General features: G+C 38.3%; 1 protein-coding gene across 7 annotated transcripts in view; it reads left to right on the forward strand.

Moving 5' to 3' along the window:
• ZBTB20 (zinc finger and BTB domain containing 20) overlaps positions 1–23,135 on the forward strand; it is a 903,174-nt gene that overhangs the window by 710,809 nt on the left and 169,230 nt on the right. For all 7 annotated transcript variants that reach the window (XM_056109442.1, XM_056109441.1, XM_056109447.1 and 4 more), the window contains one exon: positions 14,142–14,181. The gene's annotated coding sequence lies outside the window, so the exon portion shown is untranslated. The remainder of the gene's footprint in view (positions 1–14,141; positions 14,182–23,135) is intronic.

Genomic DNA, 23,135 nt, shown 5'->3' on the forward strand with positions numbered 1-23,135 from the left:
TGACAGACTTAAATCTGATGGCTCTTTTGATTGCTTCTAAAAGAACGAGAACTAGTCTGGCTCCATTTGTCTGGCCAGGATGTGTTTGTATGATTTATCAGTAGAGATTTTCAGCAGAACCTTACACTTCCTGTCTAAATTAATGATATTCAGGGTTTTTTTTTTTGCCACAACAAAAAACACTCTACAGCATATACATTATGTTAAAGATTTTTTTACTTTAGCATATGGACACTTTCTATAAAAGCCTTTTCAGTTTCATCACGTTGACAAGCTGATTCCATAAATCACCCACCATCATCATGTTCACTTTTTTTCATTTTTTGAAAAGTTAGAAAACAGTGATCATCTTAGAGTTTTCAAGTCATTCACTTTGGCAAAAATAAATCTGGAAAAACATGATGAGCCTATTTCTTGCAATAGGAAAAACAAAAAAAAATAGGATGAGTTGTGGCATTCTACTCTCTGGCTCTCCTCTTAAATCCCCACAAGATAGGGAAGGGAGGTATGGATTTTGAATTTTTTCCAAGAAAGTGTGATTTTGAAAAAAAAATTCTGGATGTAGCAAGCATCCCGAACTTTGTATTTATTTAACCAGTATTAGTTGTTATTTAAAACAGAATCTTCAATAAGAGGGATGAATGACATGACATGATGTCATTCAAGCGTTTTTCAAGTATTTCTTTAATAAAATATTATTTGGTGATATTTTAGGGTAACACAACTGTTTTGACTTAGAGTAGGTATATTTCCAGCTCTCCTACCACCATGCTCTGCTCACTGAGAAGAAAACAAGCTTCATCCTGCTACTGCTGGGTCATTTAAAGCATAGAGTGGATGTGTGAAATGAGGGGGAAAATGCTCAGTGTGGAGTTAATTAGCTCTGTGGAGTTGTAGGTGGGTCACTTCCTCAGGACTAAATGGTCCAGGGGAACCATGCATGTATAGATGTATAAAATTAAAAGAGCCATGAACCCTCATACTCTGGGAAACACATTGATTCCTTTGAAGAGAAGAAAGGAATGTTTTAGTTCAGTACCTACTTTGTTGATCAAAGACCAATGGACTTCCCTACGGGTATTTGGTGTAGGTCACAGTCAGTAAAAATGAATCATGTTTGAAGAAAGCCGTGACAAATGGCACTTTCTGAAATTTATCTAGCTAGATTTTTTTAAATCACATCTTTTCTCAGCTTCCGTTAATGTGCCTTATTTTCTCGTTTTAGAAACAACGTAATTTCTCCCTAAATGTATGGGTGAATCTTTTCTATTTTGATAATTGTATTTCATATACTGCCACGGTTCCCTGCCCACTGAGATCAGCTCAGACATAGTTTGGCCTGAAGGATTCCCACTAGGTTGTTTATGGTCTAATCTTTTCATGAAATGGGAGGTTAAAGAGCTGACAGAAGCATCTCCAATTCCTGAATCATTATTAGGCAAAAATTCAGGATTTATATAAGAACTTCACAGGCTGAGTTTTCTCTTCTTTTTTTTTTTTACTTTGTCTTTTCTTTTCAGTTTAATAGCAGAAAAATTGTGAGTAAAGTTTCCTTGAGTCCCTAAATGAAATGATAGCAAAGGGCCAGGAACAAGTGGAGATAAGGCAGAAAAAAAATTTATTAAAATTGTTAGCAAAGTTTTAGTGCAAGCTATATGTGTTTTCTTACATTTCTGTGTAAATTACTCTGACATTAGAAGGAAAAATACCTCATAGAATGTATGGCTAGAAAGTCAGGAAGTCCCCAAATATTAACTCTCTGTGTGTGTGTGTGTGTGTGTGTGTGTGTGTGTGTGTGTGTGTGTGTGTTTGCAGTTAAACTTGAGGCAGGAACTAGGTGAACTATTAGTAGTAAAGCTGGAAAATTTGATAGGATCGAAGAGTCTCCTCCACCACCACACATAATATATGATCATCAAATCCCTTTCTGATTATCTGGACAAACCTGAGTTTCTGTCTTGTAAAGACAATAAAGGAAAAGCCAAATTCTGCTGAAAGAAAATAACATCAAAGCAATTAAGTTAGTATTTGTTCTGCTAACTGAGAGCACGTTGAAGTGAAAGAGAATGGAGGGCTGACAAGTGTCTCCAAAGAGGCAGCCCCTGTTACATTTGTTCCTTTTTTCTTCAACAACCTGATGGTAAAAATGTGCAGTGGAAATAAGAAGGGACAGAGGGAGGGAGGCAGAAAATTAGTTTTATGAATTCTAATGACCTGCGTTAGCAGCTCTCTGTGTCACAGCTTTTCAAAATTCAAGTTGCTGGTTACCTTAACACCTTTCACTTTAAGTTCATTCTTGACATTTCAAAGAGCATAAGCAATGAGTACATATCTAACCATTATTCTAGTTAGTTTGTCAAAGTTAGCTTAATGCTGACTCTTTGCTGGAGTGATAGCAAAATGTTTCTTTGGAAAGGTCTCAAAACTGTATCCTCCCAACTCCTTATCGCAATAATAACCCATCTCAGGAAATCATCAGTAAAATGTAGATCAATGTCCTATAACAAATCAGCTACAAAGAAATGGACATTATTTATCTCTTTCATATACTTTTAAATGAAAAACAGTGGTTTCAAAATAACACTGTATTTCTCCCTATCATTTGTTTTTTTTTTTACTGAATCTTTCCAAGTTACATTAGAACTGATTTTTTTTCCTAACAAAGGTTGAAGAACACTCAGAGACTTTAGTAGCTGAAGTCCATCTTTAGAAATAGCTTTCTTGTATAATGTATTGCCAATTTCTTTTGTATGTGTATTTTGACCTTCCTGATGCTTCTGCTATGGGCCGTCTGTTGATTGGTACATGTTAGTTCTTTGCTTATAAGAGTTGGGCAATAGTTTAGTCATCCAGTCCAAATCTGAGCCATAGATAGAATGGGCTCATCTTCTATTTAAGAAATGTGGCAAACTGTTTTAAATGAATTTGGTTCAGGCAAGGTCATTGGAACTGTTTATCTAACCCTGGATGCTGTATGTAATGAACACTTCTGCTAAGCTCCAAAGCTGCAAGGTAAATAGACAAGAAAGCCAATAACATGCCATCCTCCTGAAGCTTCACCCTGAGTCTCTTACTATATATTTTCATTCTTAATCATATGGGATCCATTTTGGCCATTTAAAAGGTTTGTTTACAGGTTCTCCTGATATCTTCGAAGATGATCTTGGGAATAAGAATAGTGAGTTCTTATATTAATTTCTGCACTGTTTTACATTTGTGTTAAATTGGTTATGAGTCTGTATGTATATCTGTAACATGTTTATGAAATATTCAACTAAATTTCTTAGACATAAAGGAGTGAACTGTTAGAATGTTTTATTCTAATAATTGTTAAAGCTATTGTTAAAAATAAAAATTCAAGTATTTTTCTCAATTCTATTTGTGTCACACACACTTGGCAAATTGAATCAAGAAGTAAGCTCTATGCATATACTATTTTAAGTTTAGTAACTTACATATTTTCTGTATTCTTAATACCCTTAAAACCACAAAGTATATTAGTCTATTGTGTTGTAATTATGTAAAATTTTAAGGATCACTATGGTACAGAAATCTGTAGTTAAGTAAGCCTAAACAAGATGAGAAAAGTTATTGAATCCACTTTTCTGACTGAAGGCAGAGATGCATTTATTACATTCAAAATAGATGAGAATCTTTCCTATTTTTAAATAGCCATGATGATAGAAATTTTGTAACTGCTCTTTATAGTCTCTTCGATTATTTACCACTTCTATATTTAGGATATTCATCTGTAAATTTTAACTTTAGTTCTTCATTGGACAGTTTAATAGCATTTTGCCCTAGGACAAAAGCCCCGGTAATTATCCCTTTATAACAACTCTTCTTAGAGGCAGAAAACTATGAAGATATATACCTCAGTTCTTTCTTTCCTATGCAATGTCAGCCTTTAAAAATATATATTTGCTTTTCTAGTTCTTTATGTATAAGAGTGGCAAAGGGGACCCTTTCAAAGTGTTCCATCATATATGATGCTTCTGATGAAGTCACTCCATGTTTTAGTTTTGCTGTTCCAATGTGGAAATAGCCACTATTTTTTTCTATCATTGTATGCTGATGGACAGAGCATTTGTGTTCATTTAACCTTGAGGTTGAAGCTTGTTCCTAAAAACAGTAACTGACTCATAGCATTGGCTAGACCCAAGAATAAAGAGCATCAGTTTTCCTAATCTTAAAGCTCATCTTGCCCCCACTCCTAAAATGCACTAAAATTAACTTTTCCTTGACCTCTCTCTGGTGCTATTTATTTACTGGTTTAACAAGTTTTTTTTTTCCTATCATCTTTGTCTCCTAAAATAGACAGACAGCATTTATTCAACAAATGTTAGAGAGTCAGGCTGTGTTTAGGACACTATGTTAGCTTGGGATATTCGAGTGTGAACTGTTAGCAAAGACTAAGACAAAGATGTCCCGGGCATTTTTGAGGAGGAGCGAATGGCCTCTCCTGTTATATAAGGAAGCATGGATGAGGGGGAGAGAAAAAAAACTAGAGAAGTGGATTGGAGCCAGATTGTGAAAGATCTTGGATGCTCTTAAGCAAATAGTTGCAAGGACAAAAGTAACATTTTCCGATCTATATTTTGTAACACGCTTTACCAATCTTTAAAGCATATACAGTGTCTGCATAATCTTGTTTTATCATATAATGCACCATCTTACACAAGTACCTGCTGAATATGTATCTTTTGATGTAAATTTTGTGTCATGGTTTTTTCCTTTGTATTAAAAGAAAAAAAATGAGTAAAGACAGCCTTCTGTTCACACTGATCTGGATGTTTCTATCTCCTGCTGTGCCCATATTTATTCCAAAACCCTCTGTACCACTAACATGTTACTTTCTGTGTTTAGACACTAAGGAGGCTTGGGACGAGGTTGCCATCTAATAGGCAGCACCTTTTTGTACCAAATGGTGTTAATAGTGGACTAGGAGTTGCAATATGACAAAGTGTCAAATTGATTGGACCACATGATAACAATGCCAGATCTTTTCCGTTCAAACCCCTATTAAAGATATTAAGTTACTCTTGTCGACAGGCCTAGCACATAAATCATTTTGAGTCCATAAAGCTACACCTTTAGGAATTTTAAGATATAGAGGGGAAAGGTCATTTGGGATCTTATTTACAGAGCTATTGACTGTTATCATGCCATAGAGCTGGATCTATTTTAGGAAGAAAATTGGCTATAAGAATTCACGCTAAATAGGGACCAGAGCCATAGTACTGTGGGAAGGGCACTTGCCTTGTAGATGGCCAACTGGGGCTCAGTCCCCTGTACCACATATGGTGCCCTGAGCATGTCTGGAGTGATCCCTTAATGCAAAGCCAAAAGTAAGCCCAGACCACCACCAACTGGGGTCCCAAAACAGCAAAAAGAATAAAGAAGAGAAACTATGCTAAATATATTTTAAATTTTAATCCCTGACACTTCTGTTTTTGCCCTGAAACTCATCTCCCAGTATTCTCCTTTGATTTCTTTCTGATCTCTCAGGTTCTATTCCTATAAAAATCAGAAGGATCAGGAGGGCTTGTAAAAAAGAAAAAGATGGGGTGCATTGTGGGGCAGGAGAAGGAGAAGTATCGAGTTATATCAGTGATTTCTTGGGCTCCGAAACAGTCCTAGACCTAATTGCTTAACTTTAGTTTTTTTTATAATTCTTTCTTTTTATTGATAATCATTTCCACATCTAATCTATTTCAGATAGACTTCAAATCTGTTGTTCTAGCACCTTAGAAAAAAATAAGGCATCAACTCTGATTTCCTTATTCTCAAAATAGACCTTAAAAATGGTTTAAATATTCAGTCCTCAATGTACAAATGACCATTTATGGCATTATTCAGTCTTTTTTCATGCTGACCAAAAGTAATTAAAATACCTGAAGAAATTGTCTTCAGGAGATTGTAGATGCTCTGTATGCACATCTGAATAACCCTTCCATCTGAGTTTAACTTGTAAATCTTTGCCAGATCGAAAATAGAGAATTAAAAACCTCCAAATTCAGAGTGCATAAAATGTCATTAAATCTAGCATAAAATTTCTTGAATCTGTCAGATAAAGGAAATCGTGTATCCAGAGTGAAGATGGAATATCAATTGACAGGAACCTACGAAGCTGGCACTTATTCTGAGAGACATATGAATCTAAAAATCCAATAGTGCCTCATTCTTTGAAAATACTGGGAGCCAGAAAGGTATTAGGAAAATCAATAAGGTAAAAATCTTCATCCTCCTATTTGAAATGACTCCCACATAAGAATTAATTAACACAATACTTCTAAAACATTAAAGGGAAGTTTAAAATGCTATCTCTATCTATAGAAGAAGAAAAAAGATATAAACTCACCCAACTATTAAAGAGAGCATCAAAGGAAAAAACATTGGAAAGATTAAAGCCATGGCTACAGTTATCTTTGTCCTTGGTCAGGCCTCTTACCCTCTTCCGCTAGTAGGATAAGTGATGAACTTCGGTTCATCTGAATTCCTTAGCTCTGTCATCAATGCTATGACACATTCTAATTTTCTGATTCATTTGTGATGAATAAGCTCTCCCTTTTCTATTCGCAATGCTGAAAGTAACCAATTTTTGTGAGTGAGTTGTGATTACTTGCTTTCCTTTTTATTGCACTATCATTTTCTTTTACTAAAGTTTATCTCACTCTTTATCAGTCAGTATGATTCCCATGTGCAGGGGGGAAAAATACCCTTAGACACTACCATTGCCTGGGTTTGGAGTTAGTTAAGAAGAATTAGAAATTAATGAACCACATTCCAATTTTAACCCAGCCAGATACCTCAGCTGGCAAGCGGCTCAGCTTTTACACCATAAAATGGGTATAATAATAGCTTTTCCTTACCACTATGAAATATTTAGAATGTAAATCAAGCCAAACCTGTTTCCTCCAAAGGAGTTTAAACTAGCCTACAAAATCCTGAATGAGCCCAGATTTCAAGGGGAAACATAAAATGGGAAACACCTAGAGGGAGTATAATTTAGTGGTTCAAAATATGTAGACTTTGGAATGGGGAAGATTTACTCAGATCCCAGCAGCTGTAAGATTTGGGGTAAGTTTCCTAATACCTTTAATCTCCCTTTTTACTCTTTCTCTAGTAAATTGGAAGTAACATCATTTCGACTCTTGTAGTCAGGATTAAATGAGACACTGTTAATGCTGTTATTCAAACTTTTCCTTGTAAATGATCCTTATATTAGAATGAATGGTCCAGTACTCAGGAGTTTGGGATGTTGCATGAAACACATGAAACAGGCTGTCATAAAGCCATTTCCATGACGTATCAGATTTCACCCTAAAATGTGTATGCATTCTGCATTCCAGTCCTTACTATGCACTTCTTTCACTGAACTTGACGTTCTACGACATTATGTTTTCTTCTTGAACTTCAAGTAATACTTTTCAGATAAATACAAATAAGAGTTTAAATTAACCACAAGAACAGTTGACCCTCCAAAAGGCAAGCAGGCCTATTCCTTATGCCGTGGCGTTGTGTGCTCCTATTACACTGCTCCGCATTGCTGAGTTCACTCCTATTCAAATTTGAATGTGTACTTCGTAAGAATCCTGAAACCTCATAAGATACTAAGTGAATAGTAATGATTGTTACTATATCTACATCCATTGCTCTAGCTCACTCTTCCTAGGGTCCTGTGGACATTTTGTGTGTGGTACTGTGTCTGTGTGTGTGTGTGTGTGTGTGTGTGTGTGTTGGGAGTGGGGGCCAGGGGGGTTTGAGGCTACACCCAACAGTGCTCAGGGTTTATCCCTGAATCTGAACTCAGGGATCACTCCTGGTGATCACTCCTCTGCATATCATCTGAGGTGCAAGTAACTTACCAGTTGTACTAGCTCTCTGACCATCTGTGGACTTGAAAAAAAGTGGGGGAGTGGCAGAGAGATATAGTAGAGAGGTTATGGCGCTTGCCTTGCATGTGGCCAACCCAGGTTTGATCCCTGAGCATCCTATATAGTTCACTGAGCACTGCCAGGAGTAATCTTGAGCATTGCCAGGTGTGGCACACACACACAAAAAAAAATAAACAACAACAAAAACTATAAAGAACTGAGAAGGCTAGAGTTTGTGCAGACTTTATTTTTTTAGTTTTCTAAATTAATTTTTATTAAAAAACACTGTGATTTACAGTTGTTCATTTTATAGTTGTTTCAAGTATGTAGCATTCCAACATCACCGTTGTGACCTTCCCTTCACCAATACCCCCAGTTTCCCTCCCAATCCCAACCTGCCCTCTTAGGTACATAACAAATTTACTTTATATTACTTATTGCAACAAAACTTTAAGAACTGGCAAATAGGATCATCAGAAAATAAATCAATAAGAGCCAATTAGTGTTACCATATGAATTTGACCTATGTAAATAAGAAAATTAAAATCATGTAAAACACTGTAATAAAATGCCCATTCTTATTTACATATATGCATTTTCAATTCTGGAATCTAAAATATATTACGTTAAATTTTATTTCATACTTGGGTCTTGTTATGTTAATACTCATACCTCACCTGTCATTAAACTTCTAAAGCAATTCTGTGTTAATATATTTTGGAGTTTACATGGAATAGATTAGGTCTACATATGTAAATTTCCCCTTACACTTTATATGGCTTACATAGTTGTCCATGATGATTTGTTACAGGCATTCATTGTTGCAACACCAACCCCACCACCATTACACCTTCCCTCCACCATTGTCTTCCATTTTCCCCACAACCCAGTAAGCCTCCCCCATACAGGACCTCAAAAATTTATTTTATACTGCTTGTTATCAATAAGTTCTAACAGAACAATAAAAAGTGTTTCCCTAGAAGAAAGGAGTCCTTGTGTCTTTAGCCGCTCAAATTTGCCCACTATTTCTTGTATGTTTTATTTACTCTCGTCTTTGATATACAGCAATTTGTTAGAACTTCTAGGAGGTCATGAGCAGGGGGACTGAAAGAGTGTTTTCTCTTCTCTCCACCTAGACCAAGAGTTATAACCTGCTATTATAGATGGCCTTCACAAAGTCTGTGAGCTTCCTACTTGGTTAAAAATATCAAATATTTTTAGGGAGACAGATTTTTTCATAGCATCTCAAATTCTGGGACTCTGTTTTCTTAGAGCATTATGTAAATTGAAGTTAGAATCAGCTTATCTTTAAGTTACAATTAATAATACCTTTAACTCCACTTAGAAATCACAAAACAAAGATTACTCTTGACCATAAATTAGACTTTTTCTTCCTCTCTACTTTTGCCTCATCTCCCTCCATCACCTGTTTTATGTGCACCTTAAAGTTATACATATAAATATATAAAAATATTCTTTGCTAGGTATTTGAAAATACATACCTAGTGCAAATAATTTTTAATCTTATTCAAAGATATTATAAATAGTTCTTTGCATCTCAGATGCAAATGATTTGTAGACTCATACGGTGTATATCACAGGCAGAAAGGGCACATATCAATGGCATTTTTAAATGAACAAAATAATCTACATAGGTTAATACTCATTTGCAAAATTGCAAAGCAGATTGTAATTCAGTCAAGTGGTAGATATTTATGAATTATACTAGTGCCCAGAAACCAGATTATAAACTTTAACATTAAGTGTGGGATAATTATTTTTGTTTTATTTCTGGGGAGAGAAGATTCTGAGCTTCAGCAGCGGTCAGGGGCTAGATGCTCAAAGGTCATTCCTGGTGATGCTCAGAGAACTATATATGGCGCGGGAGACTGAATCAGGGTTGATGGCATGCTAGGCAAGCACCTTAACCCCTGTACTATCCCTCAAACCCCTGTACTTTTGTCTCTTTTTTTCATTTTTTATAATTTTATTTATTGAATCACCGTGAGAAAACAGTTTCAAAGCTTATTATTTGGGATTTTACCCCAACACTCAGATCTGCTGAAAAGGCAACAGTAGACAATTTGTTTTCTATTGCTGGTTATAAATAACATATGATGTAGCGTGACTGCAATAGTACCCATGCAGTAGTAGTTCTGAAACTTTGACACTTATATCTGGAGGGATTTCTGCCAAAACCTGTTGGGTTCCGAGATTTGTTCCTGAGTCTCAGGGATCATGGCCGTTAAGCAGCTTGATCAGGAGCCAGAAAGGCCATTCATGGGCAGTGACTCGGGGTCTCATTGGGATGGGGAAGAAAGGGCCAGCTCCACCCCCATCCCGTGAGGCCCCATGTGTCTCATCACTGAGGGCCCAAACCTGACTGTCCAATGGCCTCTGGAGGATGGCGGCCACCAAGACGCATAGGGGGAGCAGGCGGAGGGACAACACCCTTTCCCCCCTGGGGTGGCCAAGTGACAGTAACCTACTGTGGGTCCGGATGCATATCTGCTAAGAGTCACTGGGTTCTGAGATTTGTTTCTGAGTCTCTGGAATTATGGCCATTAAGCAGCTTGATCAGGAGCCAGAGAGGCCATTCGTGAGTGGTGACTCGGGGTCTCGTCGGGGTGGGGAGGAAAGGGCCGATTCCACCCCCATCCCGTGATGCCCCACTGTGGGCCCAAAGCAGACTGTCCAATGGCCTCTGGCGGATGGTGGCCACCGAGCTGCCAAGGGGGAGCAGGTGGAAGGACAGCACCCTTTCCCCCCTGGGGTGACCCGGCGATAATAACCTACTGCAGAGTCTGGACACATTTCTGCCAAAAGCTGCTGGGTTTTGAGATTTGTTTCTGAGTCTCTGGGATCATGGCTGTTAAGCAACTTGATCAGGAGCCAGAGAGGCCTTTTGTGGTCGTCCACTCAGGGTCTCATTGGGATGGGGAGGAAAGGGCCAGCTCCACCCCCATCCACGTATTTCATCACTGTGGGCCCAAACAAGACTGTCCGGTGGCCTCTGGAGGATGACGACCACCCGGTAGCCAGAGGAAACAGGCCACGGCACGAAACCTTTTTCCACCTGGGGTGGCCCGGTGCTGCTAACCTACTGCAGGGATCAGACGCATTTCTGCCTAAAGCCTTTGGGTTTCGAGATTTGTTTCTGAGTCTCTGGGATCATGGCCGTTAAGCAGTTCAATCTGGAACCAGAGAGGCCATGCCTCCAATTATATAGCTGAGCCCGAGGTGGTTTGTGGGTGTGTCTCCCACATACCTAACTTTTGTCCGCTTACTTTCTTGGTAAACTTTGCCCCAAGTTTTTGGGGTCTGGCCAAAGACACAGCAGCAATTTGGGGATATCTGGAAATCTGAAGGCACCAGCAGCTGCTGATACACTCCCCTCACATGTACAGATTGACCTGCCGGCGGCACCAGACCCCGTGTAGTTTTGTCTTTAGCTTATACATAAAAACAACATTTGAGGGGGGATTTGCCACACCCAGAAGTGCTCAGAGTTTACTCTGGGTTCTGTGTTCAAGAGTGACTCCTGGCTCAGGAGACTATATGTGGTGCTGGCAGTCAGACCCTTGTTGACCATGTTCAAGGAGAGGCCTTAAACACTGTATTCTCTCCAGCTCCAAAACAGCAATTATATCCCACAAATTATTCAATTTAATATGGTTTAAATATGTCTTAAATTGTGGCATACACCCTAGGATACATTTTCTGTCTATCTAGGATTTGTGTTATTGACAGTCTTGAGTGTCATTGATTTCCCAAAAAAGAGAGATTTTTATTCGAGGCCTTGGATATATTAGTCAGTGTGTGTACAATTTACATTGCTCTTTGATCACATCAAAAATTTAGCTTTGATTAACTTTTATGAATAAATGATCCTTGAAATTTGAAGAGGAAAGTTACATGCTTAGCTATATGAACATAAATACTAAATATAGTTTAAGTAAATCAGAGCATATTATTGAGAATTATTGGATTTATAATATGCAAAAGAAAAGTGAGAATATTTCATAGAAAATCATTACCTATATTTTTCTTCTTTTCCTTAAAGGTAGGAAAAGAAAACAAGCTTACAAAAAAAAAACCTAGGGAAGGAAGGGAATAAAGGGAGGGAGGGAGGGAGGGAAGGAGGAAGGAAGGAAGGAAGGAAGGAAGGAAGGAAGGAAGGAAGGAAGGAAGGAAGGAAAGAGAGAGGGAGGGAAAGAAGGAAGGGAGGGACGGAGGGAGGGAAATTTAAAAGCTGCACCAGTTCAGGACACAAAGCAATAATATAGAGATTAGGGTACTTGCTTTGCACACAGCCAACCAGGGTTCAATCTCTTATACCCCATATAATGCCCCAAGACCACCAGGAGTTATCCCTGAGTGCAGAGCCAGGAGTAAGCCCTGAGTCCTGCCAGGTGTGGCCCCAAATCCAAAAATAAATAACAAAATGTACCAATTTAATGTTTTAGGATTCTGTCTTACAGAAGAGATAGGAAAGTAGCAAATTTGAAACTTCAAAAGTTTGAAGACTAATCAGTGTGTAAATGTGTTTATATATATTTATATGCACATATACATATATTTTAAGAAATACTTTACATATATTTCAAGTTTGTATATGCTTTCAATGAATCATACATAATCTAATTATGTTGCTTAAAATTTTCATTAAACTCATCAATTTTAGAAAGCAATTTAAAAGCATTAGAGACCCCCAACCTCTCTTGTGTTAGCATACATTATGATCTAAGCTGCAGATTTTCATCTTAACTCTTTCTGTTCGGGAAAAGGAACACCATCCTTCCCTCTTTCTGGTGCAGAACAGAATTTCACTTTGGACCAAAAGGGGAATTTTTTTTTTCATAGAACTTCTGTGTTCATGCATTTGTCCAGAAAATTTCCAAGAAGTGAATTCTTTTTAATTGTCAGCTTACTGCTTTATCCTTATTTGGCGCCAAGTTATTTAGTCAGATCATTCTACTTTATCTCTTTTAGTACACTTGGTTTTGCATATTTTTGGAGGCCTTACGTGAAGTGGTTAAAATAATAGTGTCAGAGACAAGAATTCAATCACCATATATTATTTCTTGATAATTTTTCATATTGTGGGGGTGGGGCCGTTTGCTTTGTTTTTAATCCCATTGTTCGGCTTATTAATTTCTTGTGGCTCTTGTTCCTTCCATTTTGCCTTCTTTAAAAGCTATCAAGATAATGGCATATAGACCAGACCTATACCTTATTTTTCTTGTTAATTGAAGATGGCAAAGGAGAACTATTAGTTTTGAAACATAGGATAAGAAATGGCTAAGGTCAGTTCATGAAATTTTCACTATTTGAAGTGTGTTTGGGGGGACAGATGCTATCATTTAAAATCACTTTGTCAGAGGGAACATTCCTTGGCGACTTAGACAAGGCAAAGTCTAGTCCTCAACCAGCATCAATTGAAGTTAGTAACAAAGCTAAAAATTAAAAATGCATAGAGATATTAAATTTGTCTAGAGAATCCTCTGAGCATTAGACATACTAAATTTACCCTGAAAGAGCCAACAATGGGATCAGTGACTATAACCTAGCATTCACATATACCTGAGTTCAATTTCTGGCAAGATAGGGCACTGCAGACACCCTATATCTGCAAAGGTTGTGGCCTTGATGACCCTCAGTACCACCAGGCCTGTATCACTGCATCACTGAGTGCAGTCATTGAGCCAGCCAACCAGTTTGAGAGGTGTGACTGGCCCCTGGGTCCCTGAACATTCTTTGGGAGACCCAAAACAAAGACAGAAAAACAAAGTTCATCAGTTTGGTTCTGATTCACCACAACTAGCTGAAATTTCATGGGCACCATATAGTAAAGCTCTTTACCAATTGTCAGTGCACAACACATCTATGAGAGATTGGAAGGTCCTACCCATAAGGAAACTAAGCCAGTGAAGTATGGATCATGGTTGAAGGAAATGTTTTAAATTTTTATTAATTTTTATTAATTAAGTTGATGACTGTGGCCAATCACTATGTATCGAAAATACATCATTCAGCTCAGAAAGCAAGAGGTTGGCACTCCATGTTGGGAAGTTTCAGAGCAGAGGGCGTATCTTTGAGATGTTTGGATGAGGTTGAGTCTCCTGTGTGCTAGATCACAGGTAACAGGAGTCTACCACTGTTTGTTCTTTTAGAGCAGTCAGCCCCATCTCTACCTTGATTTGCGTTTTCTGCTTCTCACACTACAACTGGGTTTATTTTTAATTTCCTGTTTTTGATTTGCAGTTCCTCGATCTATCAGTCCTGGCCTGGCCCTTCATTTTACGTGAGTAAAAATTTTCCCTTTATATTTTTAAAAGGAACTGATGGACTTGGGAAATTTAATTGTGCTTGTTGCGTTGTCTAGTCAGTTTTGTTGTGGTTCTCGGCTCTTCTTCATATATATTCACTTTGTCGTGTTTGTTTGGAGTCAGTGCTCTTGGTACTAGTAATAGTTGCTGTCCGTTGCTGTTCCTAAGAGGGTTGAAAAGATCGGTGGCTTTATCCACAGGCCTTATATAAAGACTGCCTTTTACGTGACCACAGCTGCTATTTGCAAAGTCACTGCTCTTCTTAACTACAGCCTACATTCTTCAGCCAGACACCAGCAACAGTTGGGCTTTTGCTCCACTGTCAATCAATGTGTGATTATTTATTCTTCAGTTTTACACCCATCCCAAAGTCCACTCATTGCTAATTTTAGCTACTTTATCAGAGCTTTTATATATTGACAGTGTTTCTAATATCCTTTTCCTACGAAGTGCAAGTGCAACACTAAAGTATGAGAATTCAGCTTTTTAGGCTAATTTTGTGTGTGAAATTGTAAAATGCAGGGAAAAAACACACACCCACACATACACACGCACACACACACACACACACACACACACACACACAAGTAACCCAGGATTACAGTTGTCATGTACAAAGAGGTTTTTAGACGTTAACCGTATTTTTTTAGTAAAGATGGGAAATCATTTGGAAAAATAAATTGATTTCAGATAAAAATAGAGAACATTCATTATGTAAAACCCAAACCAAGACACAGTGAGAATGAATTTGGATCAATATTACCTGGAGCTGCTTACAAGAAGTTCTGGGGCAGTGAACCCAAAGAATCAAAATCATTACATGAGATGCCCTCGAGAGATGCTGCAGGTAGTGGCAGGGACCTCCTGTGATGAAATAAAAATAAAACATCAGGGTCCTTCCAACTGTTTCACTCACGGGTGAGCACCATCCTTTATCCACAGTCCTCCATCTTACTCCACCGCTGCCTTCTCATTCTCAGGTACTTTCTGGTAGCAAAATCATTTGCACAGAAGGGGGCCCCCATGGCTCTTTTGTTTGCCTGGTTTCCACTAGCCTGTCTGGAAACTGGTTGCAAATATATTTAGGGGAGCAGAATTCTCTGAAGAAAGCTAAGGCTAAAGTCTAAAGTGACAGTTATTTGACAGAGAAAGGAGATTGATTAAACTCCCTAAAGACTGGTGCTGTGTGTAATGCATTTATACAGCAGGGGTGGGTCCTCCCTGCCCCTGACAACTCTTGTTATTCCTTATTCACGGTGTTGATAGAGTGGGTCTGTCAATGCTTTGGAGAATGTGAAGGTGCATGCTTTTGGTTACCACTCTCTAGCTCCATCCACAGCCCTACCTCAGTTACCTAGCACTGCATATTTTTCAGTCCTCTGGCTGGGAAATCATTTTTGTTACAGCTCTTTTGTGTAAAAACAGTTCACATAATAGCTCTGTGTCAGACAAGGCATTAATCCTCACATCACCAGGGATGAGTCAGCACAGTGCACTCCTGCCCGCACAGCTCAGCTAGTATGACGTCGGCAGTGGAGGGCGAGCTTCAGACACAGGCATCACCAGGGACAGGAGGCTTGTGTCATGGATTAGAAATCAAAGGGGAGACCTTTGAGGAAAAATAAAGCAGAGCATAACTAAAGGGCTGTCTCTGGCTCATAGCAAAATGCAAAACTGATTCTATTCAATCATTAGTCAGGCAGCTTCAAGAGAGACCCTAGTTTTTAACCACAGATAAAACTGGGAAAATGACCTGCAAGGGGATGAGAACCATTTATATACGCACTGACCTGATCCACCGTTGGCCTAGGCTTCATGTTTGTGTTAATTGTTCCAAATCCCAAACTGTCTTTATTTCATGGGTGACTCGGCCCAGGAGAATTCTGCTGTTCTCTAATGCCACTCAGATACAACTGATGCTTCCAAGGGTGGGACCACAGCATCCATCAAAGGGAAAGAGATGTTTCGTGGGTACAGATGAGAATAGTATCACCCTACTACTCTGTTTCCTGGAGCTTCTTTGATGGCCCTCTGAAAAGTCAGAGTTTGACCTGTTGAATCTTCTCTCCGTGGCACTGAATTTATTTCCAGTCAAATCTGGATTGACTGCAACAATTTTCTGTTCCTTTTTTTTTTTTTTTGGATTTTTTGGGGGGTCACACTCAGGGGTTACTCCTGGCTCTGAACTCAGGAATTACTCCTGGTGGTGCTTGGGGGACCATGTGGGATGCCGGAGATTGAACCTGAGTCAACCGCGTGCAAGACAAATGCCCTACCCACTGTACTATTGCTCTGGCCCCATGTTTCCTTACTTTTTAGCAGAATCATAGGAACCTTCCATAATCTGCCATTCTGCCTTGAGTAGGGCAAAACAGAATCAATTTGATAAAACAGATTCTTACAAACCAGACCTTTAAGCAATTTTGACCCAGATGCATTCTCAGAATTTTACCTTTCATTATTGGAAGATACATGTTGACAGGTTGGAAAGTCACTGCCTCAGTAACAATCTGTTGAAATAAACAAAATTCACCCACTTTTTAAAATCATATCATCCACCTCTCTCCCCCTCAGCCAACCACCAGTGCCAGTGATTACCCATCAAAAAATGCCTTTGTGCTAGGGATCTTCTGCTTTCATTTGTTTTCCAGCATACTCTTGTCAACTATGATTATAGAAGCTCATGCTGCCTATCGATATGTCTCATTAGTTATCGTGCTCAGTTCTTGATTCAGTTTTCAGTCAACAAGCATTTATGGAACATTAGGCACTATACTTCATTCTGGGATTCTGTCCCTATTGTTAAATCTCACTGTGTGGTAGGGGAAATAAGTCAATACAGTCTACAGTATTTGACTGGTACCAGAAAGGAAGCATATCAAAGATGCATCAAGGGGAAGGAAAAAAGGAATGCCCACCTGAGTGTGGAAACGGTGTCCAAGCTGGTTCTAAAAGTTAAAATTATTTGGGGCCGGAGTGATAGCACAGCTGATAGGGTGTTTGCCTTGCACACGGCCAAAGCGGGTTCAATTCCCAGCATCCCATATGGTCCCCCGAGTACTGCCAAGAGTAATTCCTGAGTGCATAAGCCAGGAGTATCCCCTGAGCTTCGCTCAGTGTGACCCAAAAAGCAAAAAAAAAAATAAGAGAGAGAAAGAAAAGAAAATTAAAGGGCCTAAACTCTGAGGGGTGCAGGTGGAAAGGAAAGGCTATTTGGTTGTGTTGACAGAGACTGACATTTGCATATTGCCAACATATCTTGGATCAGTGCATAATCCTTGCCTTCTAGGAGAAAGAATGGTGTGTCCAGGGTCAAATTTCAGACCAAAATCCATCTTTATGGAAGCTTCATTTTACACCTTCATTTTAACCCGACCTCACTCTGAGAGTTTGCCTGCTGGCTCTCTAAACAAGACTGTCTTCTCCCCTAGTAGACTTAGGAATATGGCAGGCACATAGAGAGATATTCACAGTCTTCCGTTTCTCTTCTTTCACCTGAAAATGCAATCGATTTTTAGTAATGTTGCCCTAAAGTCAATCATTGCCCCAATTTCTCATCATTTTTTCAGTGCTGTCATTTTCTAAGGAGAACTTCCAATCCATTCAGCTGCACTACAACTTAGGCACAGCCGGATGTTGAAACAATTCAGTGTATTCATTTCTTCATTCTGAATTAGAGTTCACCATAAGTGTGCTTTTCTCTTGTTCACTTTGGGCTGCCAGGACAATTTAAAGGAAATTTTCAACAGCTTATGTTTCGTGTACCATGTTCTTTTTTGCAAATGGAAGTAAATGTGCGGGGTTGTTTTAAGTCTTCTCCATAATGATTTCTGGTTAAAAAAAGGGGGGGGGGGGTTGAGAAGATGAACCAGACGTGTAGTAGGGACCCACTGAAAGCCCAGGTTCCCCTCCGATGACCTGAGTGCAGAACGTAGGCTGGTGATCAGATGGTCAATTATGTGTTTGTCAAAACACAGTGGGCTGCATTCCAGACTGCCAGCTTTGGAGGCCCAGCTTCTGCCAACCAAATGTCATCTGGGAACATGCAACACTGGGCACTGTGAAGGAGTTTGAAATAGACCATGCCACAGCCAACCTACTGCCAGTCTTATAGCACCAATATGGCATGCACAGCCGGGCCCCATGTTTCAGAGCTCAGGAATTCACTGTACTAAATTCAGGAGGTCAGATGGGTTCATGTTTTCAAAGCCTATGTTCTCTGCTTTGAACATTGTGACTTGCTCCTCAGCAATTTCCAAGGGATTTTTCCAGTCACATCTCTGTGGAAACCACTCTTTTTGTGATGGTTATGAGAGCCCTGTGAATGTCCCAGAGGAGAAGGAAAAAAATAAACTTAACTCTGACAATGACTGTGACTCCAACAGAGGGATTCCAACTCTTAGGAAATTACATTAAAGGTGCAGAGCTTTTAAAATATCAGGAACCACCTTGGCAACTTTTAAAAAGCAGAAGGGCTTTGCCTATTTTATAAAGTGATTTGCATATACCTGCATAAATAATGTCCCCACCTGTACTTTTATGCATTTAGGTTGAATAAATTAAATTCAGTGATCTCTAAAATATTCACTGTCTTTCATTGCTCAGATACCATTTTCGGGACCCTTCCTCCTCATTTTATTCCTGAAGTAGTAGTGGCTATTTTTTTTTTCAATCTCCTGACTGTTTCAGAGAATAAAAATACTGCAGACCCGGCTACTGCAGCAAGTAACATTGCCTCCCTCTGCTTGCATTTCTCTTAGCCTTTCTACCTATAAGACCATGAGTTCCATATGCTTTTTTATAAAGGAAAATGAGGGAGTATTTGCCATGATGAAAGCATCGTGCAAGATTGAATTAAGCTCTGCCACCTCCAGATTTATCCAGGCATGCACTGATACACATCGCAGGGTATAGTCCATATTAGCCATTTCCGTCTTTGACCACTACTCTGCCCCTTTGAAACCTTCTAGTCACTAAGTCATATCAATTAAAATAAACCAAAGACTATTCACTGAGCCAAAATCAAGCATAATCATCACATAAGATATTATTACTTATCATATATAAATAATTATATTTAGTGGGGGGTTGACGTATAAAATTAGGATATAAACCTTATTTGCTCTTAAGTAAATTAAAATTTAATTATGAAATAATTGTTGTATGTAGTGTATAGATAAGATAGTAATAATTTTTAAAAAATAATATACTGCAATAGGTACTAAAGGATTTCATTCATAAAAAAGAGCTTTGAGGGAAAAAATACCTTCACCTGAAATGTTATTTAACTCATAAAAATTACTGAAATACAAAAAAAATGGAAAGTAAAATAATAGTATTTTAAGCAAAAGTATAACCCTAAGAGTTAGAATCTGTTATTAGGGTAGCCAATAACTAACAGTTCTCTTCCTCACTCAAATTCTAAGTAAATCCATTTAAAAAATCAGAACACAAAATCTAATAGCCAGGGAACAATTTTTTTTATAAAGCCTGATTTTAATGACATATCTTAGTATGCTGCTGACCTCCTTTCCTTTTATTTACACCTTGGAAAAATATTCCCTTGGGATTATTTGGAACGCATAAGAGTAACACTTGTCCAATTCAGTAATATAGGAAAGTAAGGAGAAACATTAAACTCTTGCACTTACAACCTTAAGAACAGTACACTAACAGAATATATTACCTCCATGTAGAAATATAAGAACTGAGACAAAAGACTGGAGAGATAGTACAGCATGTAATGTGCTTGCCATTCACCTGGTTGACCCAAGTGCAATCCCCAACCCCCACCAGGAGTGACCTCTGAGTTCAGGGCCAGAAATAATCCCTGACTGCAGCCTGCCTGCTGTCCTCCGCCCCCAAATAAAAATACAATTAAATTAAATAAATACTGATGCAAGAGGCAAGTTGTGTTGAGAAAACTTCCTTCTAGAATCTCAGAGTCAAGGAGAAACATGGACACCAATGCCATTATCCAAAGTCTAGAAAGTAGAAGAAGAAATTATTGAGTGAGATGAAAATAAAAGTGAAATGAAACTCTGGTCTCTTAAGAGTAACATGAGGTATCTTTATGATGGATCCATTCTGTATCTTGACTGATGATGATATACAGTATATAGGTGGAATAAAATTCCGTAGAATTAAATACGCAGACATAATGCTTATAAAAAGTGAATGTACTATTGCAGTCTCAATTTCCTGATTGTGAAATTGCACACAAGATGGTACCATTGGACAAAACTCAGAAAAGGATATACCCCCATATATTTCTGTGCCATTGATGTTAAACCACATCCATCCTAAAATTAAGTTAGAAAATAACAAAGGACTACATACTGGAAGCTTGGGTTCAAGTCCTCATATTATGTGTGCTGAGAATTGCCCCTAGGTACCACTAGGTGTGACCACCCCCAAAAAACTGCTAGAAAATGATAAAGGTCACCAAGGTGGTGAATTATTTGGAAGAAGCAAAAGATGACTAATTTAGTAGATCAGATGAGATCATGTAGAAGAATGAGAGTGGAAATGGAGAAAAATAAATACTGAGAGTTAACTCAGAAGTGAAATCTCCTCAGTGTTCTTAGGAATTGAATGTAGACAATGAGAAGAGGCAACCATGACTCTGGTTTTATGCTTACCAAAATTCATGGAGGACTGTACTACTCAATGTTACATAAAACATCAAAGAAGAATTTGGGTAGGGGAAAGATTATTAGAGCTTTTTAAGAGGTTGAGTCCAAGGTACTTTGGATAGAGACAAATGAGTATATTTAATAAGCAGCTGAATATATACAGCTGGAATACAGCAGCAAAATGAAGGCAAATGAAGTCATTGGGCGTGGAAAATATTGCCTGAGTAGAAGGTTAGATTGAGAAGAAAGCCCAAACTGGGACTTGAAGAAATCTTAATATTTGATCATTGGTAGATAAAAATAATGCTGTAAAATAAGCCCCAAAGAGCAGCCAAACGGGTAATAGGAAAATCTGAAGACACAGAAACATATAACGTTGCAAAAGAGAGTGGTGGTCATTGGTGGAGTGCTAGACTAAAAAGTCAGCAAGCTGAGTGAGAATTGAAATTATGGACTTACATGGATTTGGTATTTACTATTGACCTTAGCCAAAGCTGGTTTGTTGGAGTAGTAGAAGTAGTGATGTATTCAAAATGTGATAAAAAAAAAAAAGACTGGAAGGTGAAGAAAAATAGCTAATGAGACTAACTTTTAAACTTTTACTGTAAAGAAAAGAAAAATGACCTGGCATATTATCTTGGGAAGGGGAAGTGACTTTTAAAAATAATTTGAAAAAAATAGAGGTTGAAATTTTTCTACACTTATGGAGGAAAATATGTAAAGAGGAGTGATTCATTGTATGCAGTAACGAAGAGGATGGGTTGTTGGTCATATAAGATTCTTGATGAGACTCAAGACCTGGAATCTTGAGAACAAGAGGAAGAGCAGTATTTTCATTGGCAAAGATTAATGCCTAGGTAAGGCCGGAGGGTTTGTTTTTTTTCTTTTTGAAGTTTAAGTAACTTTACATGATCACATTATGTAAGTTTAGGCTATGCATCATGAAATAAACATGTATAAACTACACTAAATTCAACACTCAACGTTTAATTTTATCTTTCACTATACAATTGTCTCTTTTACCCAACCATGTTTTCTCATAACCACTAGTTGCTTTTGTCTCTAAAAGAATACTTTTGTTTTACTTAGTTGATTCGCTTGTATATTTCCTTTATGTACCTCACGGAGCAAAGTTCTATAATGTTTTTATTTCTCCATGATTAAATACAAAATAATATCTTCTAGTCCCATCCAAATTATTGAAAATGGTATGATTTCATCCTTTATATAGCTGAGTAATACTGTATTATGTATGTGCTCTATATTTTTAATTCAATTAATGTTGCTGGGCATTTAGATAGTGTATAGCTCTTCACTGTTATGCATAGCACTACAATAAACATGGTGTGTATATATATATATGTGTATATATATATATATATATATATATAGGCGGAGTGATAGCACAGTGGCAAGGCGCTTGCCTGGCATGCAGCCGACCAGGCCTGACCCTGGTTCTACTCCTTTGCCCCTCTCGGAGATCCCAGTAAGCTACCGAGAGTATCGCGCCCACATGGCAAAGTCTGGCAAGCTACCCATGACGTATTTGATATGCCAAAAACAGTAACAAGTCTCACAGAGGAGATGTAACTTGTGCCCACTTGAGCAAATTGATAAACAACGGGAGAACAGTGATATATATATATATATATATATATATATATATATATAATTTTTGAGAGGGGCTGGAGTGATAGCACAGCGGTAGGGCATTTGCCTTGCACACAGCCAACATGGCCAACCCAAGTTCGATTCCTCCGCCCCCTGGGAGAGCCCTGCAAGCTACTGAGAGTATCTCGCCCACACTGCAGAGCCTGGCAAGCTCCCCGTGACGTATTCGATATGCCAAACACAGTAACAACAAAGTCTCCAATGGAGACGTTACTGAGCCCGCTCGAGCAATTTTTGAGAGAGCCTCCAATGTGGCACCACTGGGAAGGACAAGTAAGGAGAGGCTGATAAATTCTCAGGGTTAGGATGAATGTAGATGTTACTGGTGCACACTCGAGCAAAGTGATTAATAACGGGATGACAGTGATACAGTGATATAATTTGTATCAGATTTTTTCAGATTAATGCCCATAAAAAGTTAATGAGATTGCATAGAATTTCTGTTTTTAATCTTTAGTAGCTCTCACAGTGCTTTTTGTAATTGACTACACTAAATTATATTCCACCAACAGTGTACATCACTCTTGTCCTCATGTTCTTATATCCTCCTAAACATTTGTTGTTTCTTTTCTTTTGCTTAATATACATTCTTGTAGTTGTAAGGTAATATTTTTGTTTTAATT

The sequence above is a fragment of the Sorex fumeus genome, unplaced genomic scaffold, assembly GCF_029834395.1.
Source record: "Sorex fumeus unplaced genomic scaffold, SorFum_2.1 ptg000265l, whole genome shotgun sequence".
Classification (NCBI taxonomy): domain Eukaryota; kingdom Metazoa; phylum Chordata; class Mammalia; order Eulipotyphla; family Soricidae; genus Sorex; species Sorex fumeus.